The 24,444-nt window shown below is 42.2% G+C and overlaps 1 long non-coding RNA gene across 1 annotated transcript; it reads left to right on the top strand.

The window, feature by feature from the left end:
- Positions 1 to 20,093: 20,093 nt before the first annotated feature.
- Positions 20,094 to 21,112, top strand: LOC122021279. Its single transcript, XR_006122494.1, has 3 exons — positions 20,094 to 20,331; positions 20,461 to 20,718; positions 21,060 to 21,112. It is a non-coding gene; the product is annotated as an uncharacterized LOC122021279 (long non-coding RNA).
- The last annotated feature ends 3,332 nt before the right edge of the window (positions 21,113 to 24,444 follow it).

Consider the following 24,444-nt stretch of genomic DNA (forward strand, 5'->3'; position numbering starts at 1 on the left):
CACTAGTGCCAATCAGTATAGGCTCTAAGGCCTAATGACCTAGTGTGACCATCATGCTTCCTCTGTGCCAAAGCCTTGGTCAAGGGATCTGCGATTTTAGCCTCTTTAGGTACTCTGCAAATCTTCACATCTCCTCTATCGATAATCTCTCGAATGAGATGGAAGTGCCGTAGTATGTGCTTGGTCCGCTGGTGTGAGCGAGGTTCCTTCGCCTGTGCTATAGCTCCATTGTTGTCACAATAGAGCTCAACTGGGTCAGCGATGCTAGGAACCACCCCAAGTTCAGTGATGAACTTGCGGATCCAAACTGCCTCCTTTGCTGCCTCCTAAGCCTCTGTTGTAGAATCAGCCATCGTATCCTGAACTGACAGCACCACCATTAATGCAAAATATGAACCCCGACTGCGATCTATAGTCATCCTGGTTGGTCTGGAAGCTAGCATCACTGTAACCCTTTACAGCTAGCTCATCATTGCCTCCATATATCAAGAAATATTCTTTAGTTCTTCTTAAGTACTTAAGAATATTCTTGACCGCTATCCAGTGACTTTCACCTGGATCTGACTGGTATCTGCTTGTCATGCTCAAAGCATACGAGACATCTGGTTGAGTACATAGCATGGCGTACATGATCGATCCTATGGCTGAGGCATAAGGGATCTGATCCATGCGGTCTCTCTCCTCTCTAGAAGAGGGACTTTGAGTGTTCGAAAGACTCACGCCATGTGACATCGGCAGAAATCCCTTCTTGGAGTTCTGCATGGCAAACCGAAGGAGTACCTTGTCAATGTATGTACTCTGACTTAGGCCAAGCAATCTCTTAGATCTATCCCTATAGATCTCTATCCCTAGAATGCGGGATGCCTCACCTAAGTCCTTCATTGAGAAGCAACTCCCTAGCCAAGTCTTGACAGACTGAAGCATAGGGATGTCCTTCCCAATGAGTAGTATGTCATCCACATACAATATGAGGAAGACAACTATATCCCCTACAACCTTCTTGTAGAAACAAGGCTCATCTTCATTCTTGATGAAACCAAACTGTTTGATTGCATCATCGAATTGAAGATTCCAGCTCCGAGAAGCTTGCTTTAGTCCATAAATAGACCTATGCAGCTTACATACTCTTCTAGTATGCTGTGGATCTACAAAACCCTCAGGTTGTATCATGTACACATCCTCGAGTAGGTTTCCATTCAGAAATGCGGTTTTGACATCCATCTGCCAGATCTCGTAATCGTGGTAAGCTGCAATAGCAAGCATGATCCGAATGGATTTAAACATCGCTACTGGAGAAAAGGTTTCATCATAGTCAATACCATGAATCTGCTTGAAACCTTTAGCTACCAAGCGACCCTTATAGATAGGTCCATCCATGTCAGTCTTTCTCTTAAAGATCCACTTGCACCCAATGGGTTTTACCCCTTCAGGAGGATCAACCAAAGTCCATACTTGGTTGGTGTACATGGATTCCATTTCGGATCTCATGGCTTCTAGCCATTTCTCGGAATCTGGTCTCATCACAGCTTCTTGATAGGTGGTAGGCTCATCCTCTATGAGCACAATGTCATCATGGTCAGACAAGAGAAATGAGTATCTCTCAGGCTGACGACGTACCCTATCAGACCTGTGAAGAGGTATGTCTACTTGAACTGGTTGTTGGTCCTCAACTCCTTGTGGAAAAACATCATCCACAACACTTTGTGGTTCCAGTTCAATTTCCATCGAGGCATCAGTGCTATTGTTCGCATCTTGAACTTCTTCAAGATCGAACGCGCTCCCACTAGTCTTTCTAGAAACAAAGTCCTTTCTAGAAAGACCCCAGTCTTTGCCACAACAATCTTGTGCTGACTGGGAATGTAGAAGTAATATCCCTTAGTTTCCTTGGGATATCCAATGAAATAGCACTTGTCGGATTTGGGTCCTAATTTGTCTGAGACTTGACGTCGTACGTAAGCCTCACAACCCCAAATCCTCATGAAAGACACCTGGGCATCTCTCCCAGTCCATATCTTATATGGTGTCTTTATCACGGCCTTGGATGGAACTCGGTTGAGAATTAAAGCTGCCGTGTCTAGAGCATATCCCCATAGATATGTTGGAAGATCTGTGTGGCTCATCATAGATCGTACCATATCTAATAAGGTACGATTCCTCCTTTCGGATACACCATTCCACTGTGGTGTTCCAGGTGGAGTGAGTTGAGATAAAATCCCACACTCAGCTAAGTAGTCACGAAACTCATGGCTTAAGTATTCTCCACCTCGATCTGATCGAAGTACCTTAATACTCTTGCCAAGCTGGTTCTGTATTTCATTCTTGAATTCTTTGAACTTTTCAAAGGATTCAGATTTATGTGTCATCAAATACACATAACCATATCTACTGAAGTCATCAGTAAATGTGATGAAGTACCTATAACTGCCTCTAGCAGCGACATTGAAAGGGCCACATACATCACTATGTATGAGTCCTAACAGATCAGTCGCTCTCTCGCTGTGCCCACTAAAGGGAGTCTTGGTCATCTTGCCTCGTAGGTATGACTCGCATATCTCATATGATTCAAAATCAAATGAGTCCAGCAAACCATCCTTATGGAGCTGGGATAAGCGCTTATCATTTATATGACCTAAGCGACAGTGCTAGAGATAGGTGTGGTTCATATCGTTCGATTTGAACCTCTTGGTATTAACGTTATAGATAGAGCTCTTAAGGTCTAGAATATAGAGTCCGTTCATCAGAGGTGCACTACAATAGAACATATCGTTTAAATAGACAGAACAACATTTGTTCTTTATTATAAACGAGAATCCTTTCTTGTCCAAACAAGAAACTGATATAATGTTCTTAGTCAAGGCAGGCACATAACAACAATCATCTAATTCTAGTACAAGCCTAGAGGGAAGAGATAGATGATAAGTTCCTACAGCAATAGCAGCAACTCGTGCTCCATTGCCTACTCGTAGGTCTATCTCACCCTTCGTCAATGCCCTGCTATTCCTCAGCGCTTGTACATTAGTATAAATGTGCGAAGCACATCCGGTATCTAATACCCACGATGAAGAAATAGAGAGGTTGACTTCTATAACATGTATACCTAAAGTAGAAATCTTATTTCTCTTCTTCTTAAAATCTTCCAGGTATTCTTTGGAGTTCCTCTTCCAGTGCCTTGCTTGTCCTTGATATAGGTGACAAAGATGCTCAACCATATCGTAAGCGCCCATCAACTCATGTTGCTTCTGAAGCTCAGAGTTCATGGTCGCGAGCATAAGACAGGACACATCTAATGCGTCATCTTGATGCTTCTTGTAAGCATCTCGGTCTGCTCGCGTGGCAGTGGCAGGAGGAGCCTCCGGAATGGGCTGCTCCAGAACGTACAGTTTACGTTCCTGAGTGAGAACAATTCTCAGGTTCCTGTACCAGTCCAGGAAATTTGCTCCGTTGAGCTTGTCCTTCTTAAGGACAGAACGCAGGGAGAAGGAATTCGTGTTTGACGTCATGGTTATCTACAACAGAAAATTTGCAGAAATAAATACCATATTCTTTTAAAATCATTTTATTAGGCCTTTAATTAAATGATGCTCCCACTGAATTCTATAATTCTTGTGGGACAAGATCCACATTATACTAACCCTTGAGTTAGCTTTGGCTAATACGCCCAAAGCTTAGTATGATCGGTAGGTAACGATTACCAATTACATCTCTATGCAACTCTTGTTTATAGGATCAATATTCGCATTTATATTAAAACTCGAGTTAGCTTTGGCTAATACGCCCGAGAGTTAATATAGATGTGATTTTGACCTATCTTTTCCAACCGTTGGAAGAATGCCTATAGTTGACTCGATCTAACCGAGCAAATAGGAATACTCAATCTAATTGAGTTTGTATTCACCCATGCGTTGATAGGCGGGACCAAGATTGTCCCTCTGTACCCTACCAAGATAATATGTATTGCTCTGCTTTGGCAGATTCAACAATACATGTGATCGAGGTAGTGATAGGTATCTCGGCACGGTTAGGCATTTTAGAGTTGGTTCGATCTAGATCTAATCTAATCGAGAAGGATGCATCTTGTGCATGACTTAGATCTAATCTAATCGCAAGGGTGCATCATGTGCACGACTTAGATCTAATCTAATCGTTAAGGTATTAATTAATTAATTAATTATTAAACAAGCATCAAATACATAACAATTAATTAATTAATCTATTTGTGATTTAGTCATGGCCCTACTACGATCTTCTCAAGCCAATGAGAAGATCGAATGGTCAACCTAGGGTCAACAGCTTCTCCAAGCTCCTCCCTTTGACCACCTTGTGTTGCTCGTGCCCGCCTCGGAACTCCGTCTCGCGTGGACCCTCCACCGCTCCAATTTGTACATTACAATTTGAAACTCGAATTACATTCGAGTCTAAATCTAATTTACAACAAGAATATAAGAGAAGGCACGACGCGCAGGTCGCGAATAAATAAAAACATATAACACGCGCAAACACATAACGGCATGCAGGCCGTATTATGAATTACAACACAACCAATCATATTGGGTTTTTGGGCCATGACTATCACAAAATTTATATATAATTCAAAATTATATATTTTCATAATTTTCTATAATTTTAAAATTAATTTTTAAAATTTTTATGAGTAAAATTTCCCGGCGGTCCCGTTTAGCGGTTTCGGGCGCAATCGCGGAACGGATCCCCTTGCGGGGCCCAGGGGCAGCGCCCCTACCCGCGATCTAACCATCGCGAGGGTTCCTTTGCGATCCAACAGCGCCTAAACCCGCTGTCCCAAAACGATTTGGGTCGAGACATTGCCGTTTCGGAAAAATCTTCCCGGCGGGTTCGTTTTTAGCGATTTCGGGTGCAATCGCGGAGCAAATCCCCTTGCGGGGTTAGGGGCAGTACCCCTACCCACGATCTAACCATCGTGAGTTGCTCCTTTACGATCTAATGGCACCCGACCCCGCTGTCCCAAACGGATTTGGGGCAAAACGAAGCCGTTTAAAAGAAAACTTTCCGGTAGCCGAAGCCTACAAGTGCCGAGACACTTGTGCTTCGCTTCTACGGAAAAATTACTCATAAAAACTCTAAAAACTCAATTTTTACAGAAAATCACAGAAGGTATATTTTTCATATTTTTCATAAAAATACAAACGAACTCGTACAAGTCTTTGCACGTGGCTCTGATACCACTGTTGGGTTCTTCGGGCCGCGAAAACCGCTTTTTCGCGTCGCGGAAACCCCGAGTCACCCAAAGCCGTAGATCCGTGCAAAGATTCGTAAAGAAAAACTTTTTGAAAAATCTTTTCTTGTACGAGTTTGTAAAACCTTTAGATCTACACTAGATGAGAGTTATACCTTCGAAGCGTGCCCTCGCAAATCCCGCTCGTCCAACGGTACGCCGGATCTCGAGACCGTCAAGTGTCGGTCCTCTAGAAGTATCCACACGAACAATTCTTGATGGAGAAAACCTAAACAAAGTTGTGCTAGCACCTTGATAGGTCACGGCAAGGAAGAGGAGGGAGAGCAAGGAGAGAGCACAAGGAAGAAGAAGGAGTAAATGAGGAGTTGAATGAAAAATGAATTTTCATCCCCACCTCTAAAGTGGCCGGCCACATTTTAGTGTGTAACCCCCATTTCCACTTAATTACAATTAAGTGGAGGCCATTAAGAGGTGTTGTGTAACTCCTATGATGTGGCACATCATGAAGATGTGGACCATTACCATTGGTCCACATCTTGCCACCTCACAATGATGTGGCAAATGAGTAACCTCCACTCATTTAATGTGGCCAACCCACATTAAATGCAATGGAGGCTTGTAACCTCCATGAGGTGGCAAAACAAGATGATGTGGAATAACACTATTGGTCCACATCTTGCCACCTCACTCATGATGTGGCAAAGAGTCAAGTCAAACTTGACTCTTCCTCTTCCTCTCTAGTCAAGTCAAACTTGACTCAATCTCTCTCATGGTTGATCTAATCAAACCATTTGATTCCAGCCAACTTAATATAATGAATCTAATTCATTAAATTAAATTGATCTAATGAGTCATAATCTAAATTAGACTCATTAAATACATGAATCAATTTGAGTCTAACTCAATTAGCCCAATTTGGATTACTCTTAATCCAATTTGATTCATCAAATGAATCTAATCCTCTTGGTTCATCATATGAACCAAATCTCCATCTAATTGTCCTAAGTGTGTGACCCTATAGGTTCTTGTAACGTTGGCAATGCCCTAAACCCATTTAGGAGCATAAGTAATGAGCGGTATCTAGCAACACATCATTACTACCCAAGTTACAAGAAATGTCGAGATCCAACATCACCTTGTGACTATTAATTGTGACTCCTCACAATATATGACATTGTCCTTCTATCCTAGACATCTAGATTGATCAATGTGAGGCATAGACCGTGTCATCCTCTAATCAATCTAAATCTTGAACTACAAGTAGACTCACTCGATCAAATGAGCTCAACATCTAATGTTGACTCATTTGGGCATGGCCATGCACTTCGTGGTCTAACTCTATCAAGAATATTGATGTCGCTCCCGTCATATGGGAGGGATAGATCCCATCTACATCACTCACATCCCTCTGCATAATTTGTTACATACCCAGTAATCGCCTTTATAGTCCACCCTGTTACGAGTGACGTTTGACGAAACTAAAGTACATAACTCCTTATGTAGGGATCCATGGTGACTTCAGGTCAAAGGACTAATAGTCATACTAATAGCCACATGAGAAAGTATATGACACTCATATAATGATCCATGATACTTTCTCACGGCGGGTCATTCAGTATACATTCTCTAATGCATACCCATGTGTCAGCTTGATATCTCTATATCCATGACTTGTGAGATCAAGTCATCGAGCTGACCTACATGCTAGTCTTATTGTATTAACATTGTCCCTGAATGTTAATACTCGACTAGGAATGATTTAGAGTAGTGTTCCCTATATCATCTCACTATCGATTCAACTAATCGATTGATATAGGTATGAACCTTCTACTCAAGGACGCTATTATACTTAGTCTATTTGGCACTAATACAAATAAGTATAATAACCAAACAAATGCCTTTATTAATATACAAGAATATGATACAATGAGTCCATACAATCATCAAATGATTGGCTCTAGGGCTCTAACTAACACATACTAAGCTCTAGGTGCTTGTTTTAGTCCATATAGGGCCTTCTTTAGTCTAAGGACATGGTTAGACTTTTCTATGTCTTTAAATCCTGGGGGTTGACTAACATACACTTCTTCTTTAATAAATCCGTTTAAAAAGACAGATTTTACATCCATTTGATAGAGCTTGAATCCTTTATGTGCTGCGTAGGCCAACAACATCCTAATGGATTCAAGTCTAGCTACAGGGCATAGGTTTCATCATAGTCTAATCCTTCTACTTGATTGAACCCTTTAGCTACTAACCTCTCTTTGTTTCTAATTATTTCACCTTGATCATTTAATTTATTCCTAAATACCCATTTAGTATCAATTATAGTTTTATCAGTGGGTTTAGGTACTAATTCCCAGACCTGGTTTCTTTCAAATTGGGCTAATTCTTCTTGCATTGCTAACGTCCAGTCTGGATCGGGTAGGGCTTCGTCTACAGTTTTGGGTTCAATTTTGGAGATTAGGACTATTTGGCTAAGGTTTCTGTAGGATGATCTAGTTCTAACTCCTAGAGTCGAATCACCCAAAATTTGGTGAGATGGGTGATTTGTGTTTGTTCTAGTTGGTCTTACATTTGGGTTAGCAATTGGTTCTTCAGATTCATTGGGTTTAGGTTGAATTTCATTATCATCTTCTGTATTTGTTGAGTTAGCATGTTCTGGATTATTATTTTCATTTATTATATTGGGTAGATTATTTTCTTCATCAAATATTACGTTTATTGTCTCTTCAACTTTTAGGATATTTTTGTTGTATACTCTATATGCCCTATTGGTTGTTGAGTATCCTAAAAATATTCCTAGGATTGTTTTTGATGAAAATTTTCTTAAGTAGTCTTTAGTGTTCAAAATGAATACTTTACATCCAAACACTTTTAGATAGTTTAAATTAGGGATTTTATTATAGTATATATATTTCATAGGGTGTTTTATTTTGAAATTTGTTAATTAAAATTCTATTATGTATAAGCAGGTTGTATTAATTGCTTCAGCCCAGAATTGATTAGATAAATTATATTCGTTTAACATGGTCCTAGTGGCTTTTTGTAGGGTTCTGTTTTTACGTTCTACTAGACCATTTTGTTGGGGGGGGGGGGGGTCCTAGGGCAGGAGTATTCATGTTTATACCCATTAATTTCATAGAATTCAATAAAGTTATGATTTTCAAATTCTCCCCCATGGTCGCTTCTGATTCTTTTTATTTAAGTGTCTTTTTCATTTTCTGTTAATTTACAAAAAAATTTAAATATTTCAAAAGTTTCATCTTTAGTTTTTATAAATTTTACCCAAGTAAATCTTGAGTAGTCTGTTGGTTGCTACTCGGAAAGCCTAACGGTTTCTCTGTACAAAAATTTTTGTACAAAGGTCTGAACATTTTCCTAGCTACCATGTGTTCTTTTAAATTAAACTTGGATCGCCTGCGGAACTTTACATGTTTGATCCTAAGTTTAACTTATTTGTTCTTTTAGGTTTAGACTTGGATCTCCTGCGGAACTTAACACGTTCGATCCAAATCACATAGGTTATTAATTCATTAAATATTAATTTCTAAAATTGGTTTCCAGGACTGCATGGCGAGACACATGGTCTTCTTGGATATGGGAACAACCACCACCGCCTAGACAAAACCTTTTAAGGAAAGCTAATATTTAATTTCCTTAAATAACTTTAGGTCAACCAAAAGGAACAATCAAATCACAAGGAAAAGAAAAACAAAAGAACACAACATCGAAAACTAATTCGAAATACTAGAATCGCATGCCTCTTGTATTTGATATTTTTACAAAGAAATAAAACTAGTATGATGCGGAAATTAAATACTAGTATACCTTTTCTTTTGCAAGCAAAAACCTCTAGGTCTTCTACCGTATTCCTCTTCTAACCTCGGACGTTGTGTGGGCAACGATCTTCCGAGATGAGAAACCACCAAAGCACCTTCTTCTCCTCCTTGCAAGGTTCGGCCATAACAAGAGCACCTCCAAGGATGAAGAGATTCAACCACCACCAATGCTCCAAGGGATGCTATAAAAGAGACTTCTTTTCTTTCCTTCTTCTCCTTCTTAGATCCGGCCACCAAAGCTATCTCCACCAAGAGAAGGTTTTGGCCACACAAAGGAGAGGAGAGGAAAAAGAAGGGCCGGCCACACCTAAGGAGAAAAGAGTGGAAAAATAGAATAGAGATGTTCACCATGAAGCCTTCTCTACCCCCTCTTTTATAATCCTTGCTCTTGGAAAATAAGGAAAATTTAATAAAAACTTCCTTAATTCTTTTGCCATTGAAAAGGAAAATTTATTTAATTAAAAACAATTTTCTTCTCATCAATTATAATGGCCGACCATATTAAAGCTACAAACAAGGAGAGTTTTAATAAATTAAAACTTCCTAATTTGTCTCCAGAAATTTATAAAAAATTTCTCCAATAATTTTCATCCCTTCATGATTGGTTAATAAAAAGAAAATTTTATAAATTAAAATCTTTCTTTTAAACATGTGGAAAGAAAGTTATCTCTAAAAATTAAAATCTCTTTTAATCTACAAATAAGGAAAGATATCAAATCTTTTCTTAATCTCTTGCAAAACTTATAAAAGAGAATATTTAATTTTTAAACTCTCTTTTAAATCATGAACATGGTTAAAAAGGAAAGTTTTCTTAAAATTTAAAATCCCCATTTTAATCAACAAATAAGGAAAGATTTAAAATTTTAAACTCTCTTTTAAACATGTAGATGATTTACAAATAAGGAAAATTTTTACCAAAAATTAAAACCATCCTTTTAATCTACAAATAAGGAAAGAGATTAATCTCTTCTCTTAATCTTTTGTAGAAAGCTATAAAAGGAAATTTTTAATTTTTAAACTCTCTTTTAAAACCATGATATCCACATAAGAAATAATTTTAATAAAAATCCTTTTTAATATTCTAGTGGCCGACCACCTAAGCTTGGGACCCAAGCTTTGGCCGGCCACCAATTTGGCTCATCCACTTGGTCTTGGCCGACCCTAGCTTGGGTTCCAAGCTAGCTTGGCTGACCCCATTGGATGGGTAAGAAGGTGGGTATGTGGTGGGTATAAATCTCTATATACAAGAGGCTACGATAGGGACCGAGAGGAGGAATTGGTTTTGGTCTCCCGATAAAATTAAGCATCCCGTGTTCGCCCTGAACACACAACTTAATTTTATCAATAATAATTCATTCCACTAGAGAACTATTATTGAACTACCGCACCAATCCCAAATTACATTTTGGGCTCCTTCTTATTATGAGTGTGTTAGTCTCCCTGTGTTTAAGATGTCGAATGCCCACTAATTAAGTGAGTTACTGACAACTCATTTAATTAATATCTTAGTCCAAGAGTAGTGTAACGACCCGCCTTCTACTACTAAGCTGTAAGGCCGATCGCTACAGTTATGCTGTACTATACTGTGCGGAAAGCTGGGCTAATTAAAATTTTACTCTACTAAAGACGGATACAACTGATAAGAAAGGTCTAAAGACCTTCTTTGCTGGTATACATATGCTATGGAGGGGAAACTGAACATCCCAACTGAGCTAGGGACTAGAAACTGAACTTCCCAACTACCTACTGACCTGCCGATCGATCCGCAGATCGATCGAAGCTGGGGAACATTCTGTTCCCAACTGGATCGGTCGGCAGACCGATCCAGGTATGTCTGGATCGGTCGGCTGACCGATCCAAGCACCCGAAACACCTGGAACTCGCTACTGTATCGTGCTGGATCGGTCGGCTGACCGATCCAGCGGCACAATCTACACTCTGATCGGTCTGTAGACCGATCAGAGTTCTGATTTCAGCCCTGAACTCTGATTTCAGCACTTTGGCGTGCCAAAATCTCACACAACAATTATAAAATCGATGGAAATACATTCTAACAACTATTAACCAGCATTCTAACATAATTACTAACAAACTAAACCTGGCATACTATGTGAGATCTCGGAAAATTTAAATAAATAGGGTTATTTCAGAAATAGCCTTATAGAATTTTTCCGAAATTTTTAGAAATTTTCTGGAAATTTTTCGGAGCTTGTACGGAGGATTTTGAGGGGATAGATCGATAAGTTCGGATAAAGCCTGTTTGGGATACCAATTTAAGTGAGAAAATGTTTTTATTATATAAATCCTTTTCCCTTTATTTCCTCCCCCAAATCGCCGATCCCGACCCGACCTTTCCCCTCTCTGCCGACGCGAACCTCCCTTCCTTCTCTGTTCTCTCTCGCGGACAAGCGACGGCGACGGGAGCAAGGGTCCAGCTCCGGCGATCGTCGATCTCGACCCAGGGGAGCAGTCGCTAGCGCAGATCCGGACGTGGGTGATTTTCTCCAGCCCTAGGTGAGAGCGCTGATCTTCTCTCGGCGTCGTCGGCGCAGATCGGAGCTCGGAGCATAAGGGTTCCGATTCTCTCCTCCTCTGGTTTCCTTCAATCTCCGATTTCTTTCTTCTCAGCCGAGTCTGCCGATCCTTTTCTTCCCCGATCGACATCACTGGATTGAGTCGTGCCGCCCGATCGCCGGCGTGGAAGAGCAATTAGGGCTTCAAAGGTAAGCCATCGAAACTCTTCTTTCCTCTTGATTCATGGTTGGGTTCTTGTTGGATCATGGGTTAGCGCTCTATTCTGGTGTTGTGTGATCCGTGATCTCCATTGATTGAACCCTTCTTGATCCGATCAGGAGGCGAGGTCCTGTTCTGTGAAGGCGATCTTGGATTCCCTCTGTGTCGCTGCTGATTGAGGTCTCGGGTGAATTGGGAAAGAACTCCAGCAAGGTTGCTATGAGTTTTCTGATCCAGCAAGGTGAAGATCTGTTTTGGTTCTTGTTGTGGTGTTTTTGGTTTCGGCAGACACCTCATCCAGCCAGCTCAGTTTGGATCGGCAGTCATCCATACCTCAGTGTACTTGATACAGCACCTAGTTCAGCTGGGAATTGAGGTATGTGTAGGGATTTTGATACATGTGTAGTGTTGATTTAGGGTTAGGTTTGAAATGAATTGTGGTTGGAACATGTTATAGATTATGTGTTAGATGATTAGGTATGATCTTGATACCTATTGATAATTAATTATCATTAGGTTGTGTAGATTAATTAGGTTATATGGATTTAGGTTTGATTTGCTAATCTAGTGGTTGATTAGGGATTAGGAAACTATCCTTAGTCAACCGTTAGAAAGGTTGTGGGATATGGTTTAGGGTTGTTCCTAAATTTCTACTTAAGCTTTATTTAGCTATTTGTTAGTATTCTAGCTAAATAAAAGGTAAATGTATTTACACAGGACTCTGATTCGAGACGAGCATCTCGATATTGGATTAGGACCGGATTGTACCTTCTATTCGAGGCGGGTACCCTTTGACTTATCTTTTGATACTGTCTTATGATATGTATAGTTTATATATAGTTGCTAGTGATAGGTGGTAGATTTATTTCTTCCCTGGTCTTAGCTAGTTGATACCTATCACATGCTTCATCTGTTAGTTGCCTTACTTCAGGATTGGATATTTACCTCTTGCCATGTATATATATGTTCATAGAGATGCATGTCTATAGTGCTCTACTCTACCGGATTAGTTGCTTTACATGTGGGATACATGCTCTTGGATTCATGATACTTACATCATTGTTATATGTGATATCTTTGAGTTTATGCTGTTTATATCATGGTTAGATATATGCGTTTACCTTTTGGGCACCCGTATATGGAGGAGGCTATGTTCGTGTATGACATACTGTAGCATCATGCACCATCCCGCATGATTGCATCTTGGGCGATTGACGACTCCATTATTGTTGAGCTCGTCGGGCTACGGGCTCAGCACACAACGTGACCACCATGGGTAGTGGCACGACCTGTGTGTGTATGGCGGTTGCTCAGAGCGCTCCGCTGGTCCGCCATGGGTAGTGTGACCGCAGCGTGGTAGCACGGGGATCCCTCCCGTCATCGCGCACCGGGAGTTGAGAGCGTTCGCGCCCTCACTATGTTTGAGGTAGGAGGATAGGTGTACTCGACAACATCCTCCACTCGGTCACTCATCGGGTAGTGACGACAGAGTGCACGTGTCACCCTACCTACTCGGTCTCGCCATCGCATGTGAGACGGCTGACTAGCAGGGGTGACCATGTCATATCGCATCATATGCATGATTGCATTTATTGTGATTGTTGCATATTGGATGATGCACTTGGGTGATCGCATATGATTGACATGCATACAGATACATGCGTTTTGTTCGACTATCTTTATGTATGTCCACAGTCATTCGCCCAAGCCTCGCAGTGAGTACAGTTTATTTCAGTTATGCATTTCTTATTATTCTTGTAGTATTACATGCTTCAGTTACTCATTACAGTTTATTCAGCTATGATACCTGTTATATTGTTAGGAGACTGTACTGTAGGTCCTATGGTTTAGAGACCTTAGGATATTATCGGTAGTTATATGTTCTGTACATATCTATTGATTACCTGTTGAGTTTGAACTCACCCCGTTATTACTATTTTTCGTGTTGAGTCAGGAGAGATTCCAATCGCTAGCCCCATTATCGCGAGGATTTCCTTTGTCGGATTATATTTTGCTTTTGCATCTTATATACTTGTATTGTGGGTTGGTATTGTGGACTTTACATTGCACATTCGGGTTTGCTACTTTTGTTTTCCGCTGCGGTTGTATTTCCATTACTTCGTGGATTTGTTTCTTCGTTGTAGTGGAGTAGGCTGTTTACATATATCTTCGAGGTTCTATATCGTCTTTCTTTATTAAACTGCGTGGATTGATCATATATTATATCTGTGTGGAATGTTGATATAAACTGCGTGGTTTGTTTCTTATTTGTATTGTATTATTCCGGCCGTGTGTGGCCGAGGTATAGAGATATATGTATACTGAGCTTCATATTGTCCGCCGTACAGGGGAGATGCTGCCGAAATTTCTTCGGACAGGGACTACCTGGGGCGTGACAATTTTTGGTATCAGAGCAGGTTACGTTACTTGCTAGGCATTCTGGATTTTTGAGATTTTATCTGATACCAATTTATTTGGTATCAGAGCCTATCTGATCCTAGTTCGTACAAGGTTTTGCGATACCTACTTGTCGGGTTTCGGATTTACGAGGCTTACTTTCGTGAGTATTTCTCGGTATTTTGGATTTGTATGGACTTTCCGTCGATTTTCTCGTTTCGGAATTTCGAGGCATTTTGACGAGGTTTTATTGGTTCTATTTGGGGCTAAGCAGCGACAGGATATCTCCAGACGGCAAATAGGTAATTTAGGTAATTTTATAGTTTTCATACCTGTAGTGATATCTGGATAACATTTTTTACATATATGATACGTGTTCTAGTACTTAAACGTGGTCGCACATGTATAAGGGCGATCGATTCTCTAGAGACAGAGTCTCCAGAGAGTTCTGTTAGGGTTGAGCCTGTCCGTCAGGGATAGACTCCTCAGGGTATTGTGACCACGTTAGACTGTCAGATCCTGACGGTTCCGACTTCAGAGGTACCTACCTCACCTGTACCGCCAGTAGTACCTACAGGGTACTCGGCACCTTCTCTAGCCGTGCCTACTGTGTACTCGGTACCACCACAGACATCTGTGCTGGTTACTACATACTCGGTACCTGCACCAGCAGTACCGGTTACATCTTACCCGGTACCGCCCACCGTACCTCCAGTCGCCCCTACTTATGCCTACTCAGCAGTTCCACCAGCAGTACCCATCCCAGGTTATACGACAGCACCAGTGGTACCTCTTCCGGCCTATCCCTCAGTACCACCCATAGGACCAGCTCCAGTGGTTCTACCTAGTTCCGCAGCGATTCCTACTGACCTAGTTGCGGCACGAGCACGGATCCCAGCTTTAGCAGAGTCGATGAAGAGTCGATTCACATTATTCCGCGGGGAGACTGATCCGAGCATAGCTCAGTCCTGGATTGAGACTATAGAGCGGACATTCTTTTATATGGCCTGCTCCGAGTGGGAGAAGGCCGAGCTAGCTGCTTACCACCTACGAGATGGGGCAGAGATCTGGTGGGACACGCAGCGCTCTATCATAGGCGACCAGCATATTACTTGGACGAGATTTAGGGAGGCATTCGAGAGTCAGTATTTTCCCCGAGCATATCAGATGACTCTTCGACAGGATTTTCTTAGTCTGCGGCAGAATAACCGCTCAGTGATGGAGTATAATGCTGAATTTAATCGGCTGGCCAGATTCTGTCCTGAGTTAGTTGCCGATGACAGATCTCGTATGCTTCAGTTTGTCCAGGGACTGGACGGGCATCTTCAGCTGAAGATGTCTGGTTTTGGTTGTTCATCATACACCGAGACACTGGATAGAACTCTCATGATTGAGTCTACTCATCAGAGAGTGAACGCAGACAAGAAGAGGAAGCAGACTGATCGGACTGCGGGACAGATTCAGCAGCCACAGACTACTGGACAGCAGCAGAGCAGTCGCACTCAGACGGGTCAGAGCACTTCTGGGGCATCTGGCCGACGCCAGAAGTCAGGGCGATCAGGACGTTCCCGCTCTGCTCAGCAGAAGCGGAAACAGTCCACGGGTGACTCTTACTGCACCAGATGCGGAGCCCGAGATCACATCACCTCTGCGTGCGCCTTGGGACTGTCAGTTTCAGCATCTGGGATCTCTGCCCCGGGAGGACAGTTTGGTCAGTCCGGGACTCCGCGAGGCGGGCCGAAAGCCCAATCTTCACACCGTCAGCCGAGGACAGCTCCCCCTGCGACAGCTGCATATGGCATGCACGGCCAGGAGCATTCCAGTGTTCTGATGGAGTCCCAGGGTTCTATTTCTGGACCTCAGTATCTGACTCAGCCATCGGCGCAGTATCAGTTACAGCCTCAGCCACCCGTTCAGTACATACTGCAGCCCATAGCCCCAGCTCTGACTCAGTATCCAGTACCGACTCAGTGGCAGGCTCAGACTCCGACGCAGCAGCCTTTGGCAGTGCTACCGCCTCTACCACCGTCCGATGCTGGACGAGTACACGCGGTCACCAGAGAGGACGCACAGCGGGCCGATGGATCCGTTTTCCGCGGTACGGTTTTACTTTATGCATTTTCTGCTGATATGCTAATTGATACAGGTAGTTCACATTCTTTTATATCTTGTGCATTTATGAGAGAGATTGGTAGACTACCTTCTTGTAGACCGCGACGACTGACCGTCTCCTTACCATCTGGTGATACTTTGGATGTCACTCAGGAGGTCAGAGGTTGCCCGTTAGATTTTGGTAGCATTATACTCACGGTAGATTTGTTAGTATTGGAAATGGTCGAGTTCGATATTATCCTTGGCATGGATTGGTTGTCTGCATACCATGCCACAGTTGATTGCCAGAAGAGGGTGGTTACTTTTCGACCTCCGAACCAACCCTCTTGGGATTTCACTGGCATCAGAGACGATGGGATATCGACCATTTCTGCGATACAGGCGCAGAAACTGCTATCACATGGATGTTAGGGATTTCTATTATCTTTGATTAATACTGACGACAACAGTAGCCCTCAGCTCTCAGACGTTCCAGTGGTCCGAGAGTATCCAGACGTTTTCCAGACTAGTTACCAGGTTTGCCTCCCCGAAGGCAAGTGGAGTTTGCTATTGAGTCGTCAACCAAGGACAGCTCCTTATCGGCTGCTTATGGCATGAAAGAGTAGGAGCATTCCGGAGTTATGTGGAGAACCCCACGGTATTCCGCCTTAGGGTTCTCCTGTACTATTCGTCAAGAAGAAGGATGATACTCTGAGGTTGTGCATCGATTATAGACAGTTGAATGCAGTGACCATAAAAAATAAGTACCCCTGCCACGGATTGAGGATTTGTTTGATCAGCTCAGTGATACATCAGTGTATTCTAAGATTGATCTGCAGTCCGGATATCATCAGCTGAGAGTTAGAGATTCTGACATTCAGAAGACAGCATTTCACACCAGATACGGACATTACAAGTTTTTGGTAATGCCATTTGGGCTTACCAATGCTCCTACAGTATTTATGGATCTGATGAACCGTATCTTTCTGGAGTACCTAGATCAGTTTGTTATTATGTTTATCGATGATATATTGATCTATTCGCGTTCTGAGGAGGAGCACGCACAGCATCTTCGCATAGTCTTAGAGACTCTGCGACGACATCATCTGTATGCGAAGTTCAGCAAGTGTGCATTTTGGCTTCCCTCAGTTGGTTTTCTAGGACACGTGGTGTCTAGCCGAGGTATTTCTGTGGATCCTCAGAAGATCGAGGCTATCACTAGCTGGGAGCAGCCGAAGTCAGTCCAGGAGATCCGTAGTTTCTTGGGCTTGGCTGGATATTACCGACGATTCGTTGAGGGTTTCTCCAGCATTGCTATGCCGTTGACACGTCTGACTAGGAAAGGCGTGAAGTTCACGTGGTCAGAGGCTTGTGAGACCAGCTTCCAGGAGCTGAAGCGGAGATTAGTATCAGCACCAGTTCTGGTTTTACCTTCTGGTGATGACGGATTCATACTTTACACAGACGCATCTCTTCAGGGCTTGGGCGCTGTTTTGATGCAGCACGGTAGGGTAGTCTCCTATGCTTCTCGTCAGTTGAAGAAGCATGAGAAGAACTACCCGATACATGATTTAGAGCTAGCTGCTATTATCTTTGCTTTGAAGATTTGGCGACATCATCTTTATGGTATTACTTTTGAGATTCTTACTGATCATAAGAGTCTCAAATATATTTTCACCCAGAAGGAACTCAATCTCCGACAGAGGAGATGGATGGAGTTCCTGAAGGATTATGATTGTACTATTAGCTACCATCCGGGTAAAGCTAATGTGGTTGCTGATGCACTGAGCAGGAAGTCCAGAGGGACTTTAGCTTGTCACCGAGTTACAGTCACGGACTTGATTCAGGGATTCTCCGAGTTGGGCCTTGAGGAGCAGGGACGGACAGAGCAGGGTATTCTTGTTACCATGATTGCTCAGTCGTCGATCAGGATGAGGATTCGAGAGGCCCAGGCCGGAGATCAGCATTTACAGTTCATTGGCAGCCAGATAGCTTCCGGACAGCAGACCGAGTTTACACGAGATGCTGAGGGTAGTATTTATTTCCGAGGCAGATTATGTGTACCTCAGTCTCACCCGGTCATGGAGGAGTTACTTCAGGAGGCTCATCGTTCTAGATTTGCTATCCACCCAGGTGGGACTCGTATGTATCGCGATTTGAGACGTTCCTATTGGTGGAACGGCATGAAGAAAGACATCGCAGATTTTGTAGCTAGGTGTCTTGTTTGTCAGCAGGTGAAGGCTGAGCACCAGAGACCTGCTGGTTTACTTCAGAGGATCCCTATTCCAGAGTGGAAGTGGGAGCACATTACTATGGATTTCGTGGTTGGTTTGCCTAGGACTCGTTGAGGCCATGATGCGATTTGGGTAATCGTTGACCGATTAACCAAATCCGCACATTTTATAGCGATCCGGAAGACTGATTCTCTGGATCGATTAGCAGAGTTATATTGTCGAGAGATTATCAGATTGCATGGAGTTCCGTTGAGCATTATATCTGATAGAGACCCACGTTTCACGTCCCGATTCTGGCAGAGTCTGCAGCAGGCCTTGGGCACACAGCTTCGTTTCAGTACGACATTCCATCCGCAGACAGATGGGCAGTCAGAGCGGACTATTCAGACATTGGAGGACTTACTGAGGTCTTGCATCATGGACTTCGGAGGCAGTTGGGAGGACCACCTGCCATTAGTGGAGTTTGCCTACAACAACAGCTATCATTCGGCTATCCAGATGGCACCGTTTGAGGCGTTGTATGGTAGGCCTTGTCGGACACCCATCCTCTGGGAAGAGGTTGGGGAGGCCCAGTTGGTAGGATCTCAGAGAGCCCAGCAGGATGCGGAGTTGGTTCGTACTATCAGACGAAGGATGTCAGAGGCTCAGGACCGTCAGAAAAGTTATGCTGATCAGAGACGGAGACCCCTGGAGTTCTCCATTGGTGATCATGCGTTTCTGAGAGTTTCACCCACGAAGGGGGTGAAGCGATTTGGTCTTCGAGGTAAGCTAGCTCCACGATATATTGGGCCATTCCAGATCTTGGAGAGGATTGGAGCAGTAGCTTACCGTCTGGCGCTACCACCATCTCTAGTTGGCATTCATGATGTATTCCACGTATCTATGCTGAGGAGATACGTATCCGATCCAGCACATGTTCTGTCAGATGTATCTGTCCCTATTCAGCCTGACGTTACTTATGAGGAGGTTCCGGTACGGATTCTGGACCACAGAGAGCGCCAGTTGCGGAACAAGACGGTCTGGCTGGTTAAAGTCGGATGACAGCATCATTCTGACGAGGAGGCTACTTGGGAGCTGGAGGATACGATTCAAGCTCGATACCCTCATCTGTTTACTTGAGGTATGTGGGTTAGAGTTTCTTTCAGCATTTATACTATTTGGTTATACTCTAATGTCTGCTTTTGGTTATAGCGAAATTTGGGGACCAAATTTTTATTAGTAGGGGAGGATGTGAGATCTCGGAAAATTTAATTAATAGGGTTATTTCAGAAATAGCCTTATAGAATTTTTCCGGAATTTTTAGAAATTTTCGGGAAATTTTTCGGAGCTCGTACGGAGGATTTTGAGGGATAGATCGATAAGTTCGGATAAAGCCTGTTTGGGATACCAATTTAAGTGAGAAAATGTTTTATTATAAAATCCTTTTCCTTTATTTCCTATCCCGACCCGACCTTTCCCCTCTCTGCCGACGCGAACCTCCCTTCCTTCTCTGTTCTCTCTCGCGGACAAGCGACGGCGACGGAGCAAGGGTCCAGCTCCGGCGATCGTCGATCTCGACCCAGGGGAGCAATCGCTAGCCAGATCCGGACGTGGGTGATTTTCTCCAGCCCTAGGTGAGAGCGCTGATCTTCTCTCGGCGTCGTCGGCGCAGATCGGAGCTCGGAGCATAAGGGTTCCGATTCTCTCCTCCTCTGGTTTCCTTCAATCTCCGATTTCTTTCTTCTCAGCCGAGTCTGCCGATCCTTTTCTTCCCCGATCGACATCACTGGATTGAGTCGTGCCGCCCGATCGCCGGCGTGGAAGAGCAATTAGGGCTTCAAAGGTAAGCCATCGAAACTCTTCTTTCCTCTTGATTCATGGTTGGGTTCTTGTTGATTCATGGGTTAGCGCTCTATTCTGGTGTTGTGTGATCCGTGATCTCCATTGATTGAACCCTTCTTGATCCGATCAGGAGGCGAGGTCCTGTTCTGTGAAGGCGATCTTGGATTCCCTCTGTGTCGCTGCTGATTGAGGTCTCGGGTGAATTGGGAAAGAACTCCAGCAGAGGTTGCTGTGAGTTTTCTGATCCAGCAAGGTGAAGATCTGTTTTGGTTCTTGCTGTGGTGTTTTTGGTTTCGGCAGACACCTCATCCAGCCAGCTCAGTTTGGATCGGCAGTCATCCATACCTCAGTGTACTTGATACAGCACCTAGTTCAGCTGGGAATTGAGGTATGTGTAGGGATTTTGATACATGTGTAGTGTTGATTTAGGGTTAGGTTTGAAATGAATTGTGGTTGGAACATGTTATAGATTATGTGTTAGATGATTAGGTATGATCTTGATACCTATTGATAATTAATTATCATTAGGTTGTGTAGATTAATTAGGTTATATGGATTTAGGTTTGATTTGCTAATCTAGTGGTCGATTAGGGATTAGGAAACTATCCTTAGTCAACCGTTAGAAAGGTTGTGGGATATGGTTTAGGGTTGTTCCTAAATTTCTACTTAAGCTTTATTTAGCTATTTGTTAGTATTCTAGCTAAATAAAAGGTAAATGTATTTACACAGGACTCTGATTCGAGACGAGCATCTCGATATTGGATTAGGACCGGATTGTACCTTCTATTCGAGGCGGGTACCCTTTGACTTATCTTTTGATACTGTCTTATGATATGTATAGTTTATATATAGTTGCTAGTGATAGGTGGTAGATTTATTTCTTCCCTGGTCTTAGCTAGTTGATACCTATCACATGCTTCATCTGTTAGTTGCCTTACTTCAGGATTGGATATTTACCTCTTGCCATGTATATATATGTTCATAGAGATGCATGTCTATAGTGCTCTACTCTACCGGATTAGTTGCTTTACATGTGGGATACATGCTCTTGGATTCATGATACTTACATCATTGTTATATGTGATATCTTTGAGTTTATGCTGTTTATATCATGGTTATATATATGCGTTTACCTTTTGGGCACCCGCATATATGGAGGAGGCTATGTTCAGGTATGACATACTGTAGCATCATGCACCATCCTGCATGATTGCATGCTGGGCGATTGACGACTCCATTATTGTTGAGCTCGTCGGCCGGCTACACGGGCCTGCACACAACGTGACCACTGCATGGGTAGTGGCACAGCACCCAGGGTGTGTATGGCAGTTGCTCTGTAGCGCTCCGCTGGTCCGCTCATGGGTAGTGTGACGGCAGCGTGGTAGCAGACAGGGATCCCTCCCCGTCATTGCGTACCGGGAGTTGAGAGCGTTAAGCTCCCTCACTATGTTTGGAGGATAGGTGTACTCCGACAGCATCCCGTCCACTCGGTCACTCATCAGGGGTAGTGACGACAGAGTGCACGGTGTCACAGCCCTACCTACTCGGTCTCGCCATCGCGTGTGAGACGGCTGACTAGCGTCAGGGGTGACCATGTCATATCGCATCATATGCACAGATTGCATTTATTGTGATTGTTGCATATTGGATGATGCACTTGGGTGAGATGATATGATACATCGACCGATACTTTGTTCTTTACTATCTTGTGTATGTCCTGATTACCGACGCACCTCCGCAGTGAGGTTGATTTATTTCAGTTATGCATTTCTTATTATTCTTGCTGTAAACTGTATTACATGCTTCTGGTTACTCATTACAGTTTATTCAGCTATGCATACCTGTTATATTGTTAGGAGACTGTACTGTAGGTCCTATGGTTTAGGAGACTGTACCTTAGGATATTACTGGTAGTTATATGTTGCTGTACATATCTATTGGATTACCTGCTGAGTTCTTTGAACTCACCCCGTTGTTACTATTTTTCAGGTTGAGGCCGTCAGGAGAGATTCCAGTCGCTAGCCCCATTATCGCGAGGATTTCCTTTGTCGGATTATATTTTGCTTTTGCATCTTATATACTTGTATTGTGGGTTGGTATTGTGGACTTTACATTGCACATTCGGGTTTGCTACTTTTGTTTTCCGCTGCGGTTGTATTTCCATTACTTCGTGGATTTGTTTCTTCGTTGTAGTGGAGTAGGCTGTTTACATATATCTTCGAGGTTCTATATCGTCTTTCTTTATTAAACTGCGTGGATTGATCATATATTATATCTGTGTGGAATGTTGATATAAACTGCGTGGTTTGTTTCTTATTTGTATTGTATTATTCCGGCCGTGTGTGGCCGAGGTATAGAGATATATGTATACTGAGCTTCATATTGTCCGCCGTACAGGGGAGATGCTGCCGAAATTTCTTCGGACAGGGACTACCTGGGGCGTGACATACTACATAGTGCATGGTTTACTATTTCATAACACTTAACAACCAAAACTGAATAATGAAACTAAAAATGCAAAGTGCTAATACTGAAGTAAAACTGTTTAGATTCCAAAGATCTTTATTCCAACTCCTGCACACACACATCTTGATAGCATTGCCCTCCAGCCTCCGCTACTGATCCACTTTTCCCTTACCTTTATCTGCAGTATAAGAAAAGTAGTATCTATAAGCTAAAAAGCTTAGTAAGAAACCATCTACCTCACAAAAACATGCAACGATGCAAATGTGATTTTAAATCATGCTGTTTAAAACACATGCTGGATATACTGAATAAACTAAGCATGGCATGGCATATAAGCATACAATCATGGCATATCTAAAGCTGATGTGTTTTATGAGCCATCAAACCATTTTGCTTATCTAATTACTTTTGCTACTTCCGCTACTCGTAAAATTCCGGAAAAATATCTAAAAATTCCAAAAAAATCATAGAATAATTCTAATGCAAGTTTGAGAATTTTCGGGCATTACAAGTAGTACCATTCAACCTTATCATCATGTCAGACTAAGTCCACCTGCAGGGTTTAACATGACAATCTTTATGAGCTCCTCTTGGGGACATTCTCAACCTAGATTACTAGGACACAGTTTCCTTCTATAATCAACAACACACACTATAAGTGATATCATTTCCCAACTTATCGGGCTTATTGATTTATCAAACTAAATCTCACCCATTGATAAATTAAAGAAATAAATATCAAATATATGTGCTTGTTATTATATTAGGATTAAGAGCACACACTTCCATAATAACTGAGGTCTTTGTTCCTTTATAAAGTCAGTATAAAAGAAACAACTTCTAATGGTCCTACTCAATACACTCTAAGTGTACTAGTGTAATTATATAGTTAAGATAAACTAATACCTAATTACACTACGACCTTCTGATGATTTGTTCCTTTCCATCTTGGTCGTGAGCTACTGTTTATAATTTATAAGATACTGATAACATGATCTTCTGTGTGTGACACCACACACCATGTTATCTATAATATAAATTAATTGAACAACTACATTTATCATAAATGTAGACATTTGACCAATGTGATTCTTATTTCTAGATAAATGTTTATACCAAAAGCTAGGCTTTTAGTATACATCCTAACATAGTCATCGATTATTACTAAGCAATATTGGTTTTTGCTTAGTGACTTGGCTCCATGCGAATCAAACAAGTTTAGGTGAAGGTGTTCAAGTATTGAAGTTATTCTATTTAGGTTGGTTAACTTATGGTTTGACTTGGTTTGTTTACCTTTTTGACAAGCATCACATGTTGAATTAATGAATTTTAATTTGGGTAGACCTCTAACTAGGCTATTTTGACTCATTTTTGAAACGAGTCTAGTATGAGTGTGACCCAGTCTCCTGTGCCATAACTCAGTTTCCTCGTGTTATGTCAGGAGACACTCTGTTGAGGATGTTGGTAGGTTAATAGTGTATACATTATTTCTCCTAATGCCCTTAAGTATAATTTCAAGGTTATAAGCATTTTTAATTGTACACCTAGATTTGGTAAAGTTAACTAAGTAACCACTATCACATAATTGACTGATGCTGAGTAAATTAAAGTTAAAATTTTCAACCAATAGAACTTTTCGAATAATAAA

The sequence above is a fragment of the Zingiber officinale genome, chromosome 9A, assembly GCF_018446385.1.
Source record: "Zingiber officinale cultivar Zhangliang chromosome 9A, Zo_v1.1, whole genome shotgun sequence".
NCBI classification, from domain to species: Eukaryota; Viridiplantae; Streptophyta; class Magnoliopsida; order Zingiberales; family Zingiberaceae; genus Zingiber; species Zingiber officinale.